The sequence below is a fragment of the Nuphar pumila genome, chromosome 7 (genome assembly GCF_984573655.1).
Source record: "Nuphar pumila chromosome 7, dmNupPumi1.hap1.1, whole genome shotgun sequence".
In the NCBI taxonomy this organism is placed as follows: Eukaryota; Viridiplantae; Streptophyta; class Magnoliopsida; order Nymphaeales; family Nymphaeaceae; genus Nuphar; species Nuphar pumila.
Window position 1 is genome coordinate 95935987 of NC_143255.1, and position 7176 is coordinate 95943162.

The 7176-nt window shown below is 40.1% G+C and overlaps 1 pseudogene across 1 annotated transcript; it reads right to left on the bottom strand.

The window, feature by feature from the left end:
- Positions 1-4632: 4632 nt before the first annotated feature.
- On the bottom strand, positions 4633-5586 carry LOC149832536 (protein SMALL AUXIN UP-REGULATED RNA 51 pseudogene; annotated as a pseudogene). Its single transcript, XR_016433111.1, has one exon. The product of XR_016433111.1 is annotated as a protein SMALL AUXIN UP-REGULATED RNA 51 pseudogene (transcript).
- Positions 5587-7176: the final 1590 nt, after the last annotated feature.

Consider the following 7176-nt stretch of genomic DNA (forward strand, 5'->3'; position numbering starts at 1 on the left):
ATGATGTTGATGAGCAAGAAATTGCTTTGTTTTGTCAAATGTCGAAGTTGACAAGTCCTAACCAATTGAACATAAGAATCTCTCTCTTTCTAAACTGTTGTCTGTCAAAATAAGATGACGAAGACAAAATAATGGATTTGAACTCTAAAATTATTGCTTTCTAGCCAAACACTTGTTCATGAGTCCATACAAGTTGAACACTTTTTTCTTCATGTTTGGCTTGTCGAGCTTATTTCATGAGTTTGAATGAGTTTTTTACAAACCTAACACGTGCCGAGCAATGTTAGGTTCTTGGGCCAGCTAGACATGGATTAGTCCCATTCTCGTACAATTCATGTGATACTGATTGATGGATTTGATAGGATCAATGCTTAATCAAGTGAGGGTTTACTAAAAGTTGGACCAAAGACTCAATAAGACATCTACCTGGTCCATGCAGGTTTGTGGCCCATTTGACAGCTTTATGTAAAGGTAGGGATGGCAGTGGACCGGGGTGGGGGACAAGGTCTCCACCCCCACCTTCATCCTGTTCATGTCCTTCATCCCTGGTCCAAATGGGGCAAGACCCCGTTTTCCCTTGATCGACTGCCATCTCTAAAGAAGGATCGGGGATAGCACGGGGTGGGGCGGGGGAAAGCGTAAGTCCATTCCTGCACGGGTTTTGATTTTAACCTCCATCCCAGTTTCATGTCCTCCATCCCTGGTCCAAACGGGGTGAGGCAGGGCAGGGCCACCAGGCCCAATGCCATCCCTATGTAAAGGTGCCCATGTGCTGGCTTTCCTTTCCTTCTATGCTTTGAGAAGCTTGACTGGAGAAGGTATTAGACTTGTTTGCATCTGTGCCTCCATGCAGAACCCTACAATTAAAACACAGATTTTTCATTTTTGAGAGGATCTGATTGATTTTTTATTTCAAGATAATGAATCTTTTGCCCAGGCTAAAGCTATGCGGATCTTTCAGTTTTGAGATCTGAGGCATTCAATCTAGGGATCTAAAAAGTTCGGATTTGAGTCAGATGTGGCATCTGGCCAGTACTAGATCCCAATAATCCGGACTTGGATTCAGATTCAGATGGTGAAAAGCTCTTACCAAGTCCCAACTTTTACATGTAATTGGATTCAGATTCAAAATCAGTAACAAAATTTCAAACCCATACCTGAATCAGATAAAGTTTTGACTTACCATATCAGATTAAATGGAGTGAAATTTAGTCAAATAATGGATAAAATCCGATCCATTGGCACCCCCGATTCAAACGCACAAGTGAGGCAAACCATATTCATTGACTGATTGCTATCTAGTCTATTGACCTAAGACTATATATGATTCGGAGGATGCCCATCTATGTCACGTATGGGTCGGGTGCGGGTGTGTAGGATAAGATGCAAAAAATATTTAAAAATATGGGTATTAGAATATGAGAACTGAAATATGAGAAATAGAAATAAGGCATTTCTAATGTTTTTTGTCCAAATCGATGTGCTTGGCATGGTGAATTTGCTAGGAATCAACTATTGGATCGTGATTTTCGATGAAAAAAATATGATTTTTGAATGCTTAAATACTTATGAAGATTATGAGACATTGATTTTAAAACCTTAAAAAAATCTTGGCATCAAAATCGGACGATTCAAGAGCAGGTTCTTATAAAACAAAGCATATAAATCACATTGGTATGGTTAGATTCAAAAGAAAAGAATAAAAAATTCATGAAAATTATAGTTAAACACATTAGCTCTCTCTCTCTAGAGAGAGAGAGAGAGAGATAAATCCGTGCTAAATGGGTTTTCTGCTCTTTTGTTGTTTTTTTTGCAGTTCCAACCCCATAAATGTGTTGGGCATGGTTGATTTACGAGGAATCCACACATGGATTCGTGTTTTCGATGAAAAAATTATATTTAGAGACTCAAATTTTATAAAGATTTTAGACCGTTGATTTTTTGAACCTTATAAAAACCCACCCATGTGTTGGAATCGAACGCTTTAAGAGATGATCCCTATAAAATCAAGTACATGGATCATATCTTACTGTCAGAATTTAAAAATAAAATAAAAAAACTTTGAAAAACTCATTTAACACTTACCCATTTATCTCTCTCTATATATATGGGTAATGCATCCATGTTAAATGAAATATGCTAAATGGGTTTTGCAGTTTCCTCGTTATTTTTTTTTATTGTTCCGACCCCATAAATGTATTGGGCATGATCGATTCACTGGAATCTACACTTGAATCATGTGTTTTTCAAGAAAAAAAAATATTTGGAGCCTAAAAAATTTACAAAGATTTTTTACCGTTGCTTTTTCAAGCCTTATAAAACCCAACCCACCTGTCGGAATCGAACACTTCAAGAGCTGATCTGTCTAAAATCGAGTACAAAAATTAGATTTGTATAGTCAGAATTTAAAAATAAACTAAAAAACTCAAAAGCCTTATTTAGCTTGTTTCATTTAGCACACCAACGAGGTCTCAGCTTGTCCGGTAAAAGCAGCTAATACACGTCACCTTTGTGTTGAGACGTTGCAAGTTTGAATCCCAATGGGATCGTTGTATAACTGGTACGGGCCTGCCTAACCCCAGCTTGCCTATCAAAAAATGTTTCATTTAACACGGATATATTACCCATTTATATATGAGCATTTTTTATGCAGTGCCACTGACAGCCACCCATTTCAATATTTCTCAAGATGGAGACCACACCCATATCGAGAAATGCCAAGATTGGGTGGTTGTGTGGGTCTTGGAACATAGAAGGGTAGGATGCATGTGCTTGTTTGGTAGGAGCAGCTACTGCGTCAGCTTTTCTATCTAAAAAAAAAAGTGCATGTGATTGCCTCTGATCTCGCATTCAAGCATAGGCAGAAATCTAAATTAAGGTGAGCATCTATGTTTTATATGTTTGTATTAGTAATAGCGTCTACTATATAGGAATGAATATCAATCACACCTACCTTACAATTTATCAAGAATTTCATTTCCTTGGTCTATTTCATTCTGCACCTGATTACCCTCCATCTTCTAAAGACAGATTTGCTCACTTGATAAAGCAGATATTTTTTTGTGTTTTGAAGTCACCACCATTCATTGTGCTAACAGTTGGGCCCACCAAAGGTGCTAATGTCATCATTTGATTGAGGTAATGGACGGTGATGATTTCAAAATGCAAAAGTTTGTGTTTTGTCAAATCACCTTGTCGGGACTCTTCCATCTTTCCCACACAGCCTGTCATGCATGGGTCCAGGAGCAGATGGAATGGTGAAGCAGCACATTGCATTTGTTTAATCAATTATGTTATTGACAAAAAGGTGTTTCTTTTGGTTCAATGGAAAAACAGAGATCTTTTTTTTGCCAAAAAAACAAAATTTAATGAAGCAATTTTTTCAAGCCATCTTAAGAACCCTTTTTTCAAAAAGATCTCGAGAAAAAAGGGTTTCACAACTTTGACACGTGGCAGCAGAAGAGTTGTGAGAGCCTATTTTTTAAGCTAGATAGGGGCCATTTTCAAGAATTTGTTGCGGCCACCAAACGAGATAAAAGCACCCATTAGATTATTATCATAGAACTTTTTTATATATAAGATGCAAAACCCCTAAAATATATAATACATACTTAAATTAGATTTATCTTGCATATAGTAAATAAAATTTTAAATTATCAATTAAAATATAAATCTTTTAAAATTTGAAGCATACACGATACAAAAAATCGGATTTAGCATGCATTAATTATAAATTACAAAATTAACAATTAAAGTACAAAACTCCTAACATTCACTCAATAAATTATAAAATTTGCAATTAAAAATACTATAATTATTGCGAGAGTTAACATAGCATGCCGCTTGGAGGACTTGACAGTTGCCGGTGGTGACAAGAGGAACAAAATTGAAAAAGAATTGCAAATTAATTAAGAATTCAACAAGTGAATCGTTTATTAGAATTACTAGAATATTCAGCATGCACGTGAAGACCATTGTGGCAAGTTTCAATAGTTGTTAATTTCTCATTTGAAATTGGTATGTTTTCTTTTTGTGTGTTTTTATCATGACCAAAAGTAAATAAGTTTAAAATGTAAAAATACAAATAAAAACGTAAAATCCTTTTTGTCTTGACAATTGTTCAATAAAAACATGAATATCGCAATATTTGTGTCCGTTTAAGATGAGTGACAAAATATGGCTACATTTTAATGATCTTTAAATTTATTGCGATAATGGTGATGAAAACTCATTTTCAATGCTCCGAACGCCTTAAACTAGCCTGGTTCTCAAGGCATTCAGTTTAGGGATGTCAATAGTTTGGATTTGGGTTGGAGATCCGATTGAATACAAATACAAATGCATTTTGTCGTGTATTCGCTTGATAGAGTAAGTAACATCCCTTAAATAATCGGGTTTGGTTTCAGTATAGAGCTTTACATCAGGATCTGAACAAAATCTCAAAGATATTAGAATCAAATAGTAACCATTAATTGGCTAATAGGATCCAGATTCAGTTTTTGCTTTTACAATCCGATTAGACAATATTCAACGAGGTTGAAAATTAGAAAATTGATGGATGGCAAAATCATCTTTTGGGATAATTAAACAAATCAGGCTTAATGATCTCAGCTTAAGTCTTAAGCACCCAAATTTTGCACAAGTTTTGGTCATCGTGACCTCAATCCATTAAACAAAAATTAAAACGATATTATGTACAAAAATAGAGGGATAAAATCAGGGTGGGAGGTCGAGCCCGTCAGCTTGATCCTAACGGGAAACAACGTCATCGCCAACCAAATTACAAAAATACCCTTACCTTCTTTCTCAACGGCCAAAACCGTCGCATGCGGACGAAAACACCCCCGATCTCGAGTCTTGATACCCAAATTGTCCTCCCGTTCGGAGCCACCGAGTTCCGGGAGGAGTGAAGCTGAAGCATCAAGGCAAAAAATTCCTTGGGGGATGGGAGAAAGAGGGTGATTCTTGTTATTTGTGGAGAAAGAAGAGGGTATTTATGTAATCGGTTGCCGGATCTGAAGCCGTCGTACTAGCCAATGGATCTTTCGGCGACGTGGTTGAGAAGCGGCGTGGTCTCCGTCCAGAACCTCGCGTCGGAGCACCGGTGCTGAAGCTCGTCGGTGTCGGATACGTTCGACGGACGGTGGCGCGAGCCGCGACGCTTGGAGGAGGAGGAGGAGGCGTCGGCGTCGTCGCCGCCGATGAGGCGGAGGATCTCCTCGAAGAGGAGCTCGTCGCAGGGGATGGCGATCGGGCCGGCGTGGTCATAACCGTACTCCTCCTCGGCCTCGCTCAGGAGCTTCCGGAACGCCGGTAAGTTGAGGTAGCTCGCCCGGACGACGAACCTCCGGCGGTTCCTCCCGACGTAAACCGCCAGGTGGCCCGCTGGAACGTCGGGCGGAATTACCCCGCGTCCCGCGACGCCTAGGACCCTGGAGAGCCGCGCCTTCCTCCGCCATTGCCTCAGCATCTGCCTGATCCGCACGATGTGCCGGAAATTGTTCGCCTTACACACGCCGGTCATTTTTTCGATCGCCGTAAAACTGACAGAGGACGACGGAGGAGGGCGTTGGTTTTGGGTTTGAGTTCTCGGAAGAGCAAGAGTGGGAAGGGAAGCCGGAAGGCGGGGGGTTATATAAGTGGACGTGATTGAAGAGTGCCATTCGATTTTGGGTAAATTACGTCAATGCCATTCACGGGCTCTGATTGGCTGGACGTCGAAGGCGTCTCTGTCCATTGGAGAAAAAAAGTGGCTGCCAGGGCGGAATTTTTTCTGGACGAAAACGCCCTCATCCATTCTAAAATTCACAATATTGAGTACGAACTCCCGTGGTCAAGGTCAAGACTAAGTTCAAACCTTGTTTTCTCTCTTTCAAGCCAAGGATGGCTCCGTCAGTGTCCTGTCCTTGATCGTTGACCGCCTAGTCTTGACCTTGTTAGAATTGGCTAACACCATGACCAAGTTGTTGCTAGAGTTGGTGAAGTAGGTTGGTTTTGCCTCGATGGAGTCGGCCTAGTCTTGCTTTACTTAACCAACTTATTGAGACAGGTTAAGGATTGCTCGGTAGCAGTCAATACTCAAAAGGAATCACTAAAGCTATTATCTAACTTGATTAAGGCTTGGCATGAGTCAACAACATTGAGCCAAGTCAACCATGGACCTATCGCCAACCCAACCTAGTCGAGATATCAGGGACAAAATTGTGATATTGTACAGATCAATGGCTACTTCTGTTACATGTACAGTTCACTTCGTTTTGCATGATGCAACGCAAGAATTTGCGATAATTTTTCCATCTCACCTTCCTTCTTTTTTCTTTTTTTTTTTCAGATAAAAGTCTTAAATATCGACCACAGTTTCTCAAATAAAAAAAAAAAAAACTAACATTTAGATGGAGGATATGAAACGGAGATGGAAATGGACCGGAGGGAAACAGGGGATGGTGGATATCAAACAGGGATGGAGGTTAAAATCAAAACCCGTGCAGGGATGGACTTATGCTTTCCCCCGCCCCGCCCCGTCCCGCCCCGCCCCGTCCCCAATCTTTTTTTAAGAATGGCAATGTATCGAGGAGAAATGGGGCTCCGCCCCAACTCGCCCCATTTGGACTGGGGATGGAGGACATGAAATGGAGATGGAGGTTAAAATCCAAACCCGTGCTGGAATGGAGATCCGGATTTTGAGACCTTGTCCCCCACCCACAGGTCGACTGCCATCCCTCATACTGTTTTCCACAAGGAGCAAATACCAGCTTTACGGATTCCAACTTATTGAGAAGTTTTATGCGACTACGATTTCCAATATGGATGGGTTGTATCAGTTGGTGTTCGGGTCTGGTGTGGGCATGACTGGACCCGATGTTCTTTTAGCTGTTCCTACGAAAGTTCTTAGCCGTTTGGTTTCTTATACATTTTTATCCACTCGACAAATTTGTTCAAGAGGCAAATTTATTCCAAAGTATTTTTTTTATCTAAAAACTAACTGTAATTTTTCGATTGGTAAGCATGCTCCTATAGGATTCTAGCTGGAGAGCTCTCTGTTACAGTAGTGCAACCTAGCCATTCTATCTATATTTACAACGGGTCGAATTTGGGTTAGATTCTGACTAAAAAAGGTAAAATCGCATTGGATTTGAGTTAATCAGATTTGGATTCGGGTCAAATATAATTCAGATT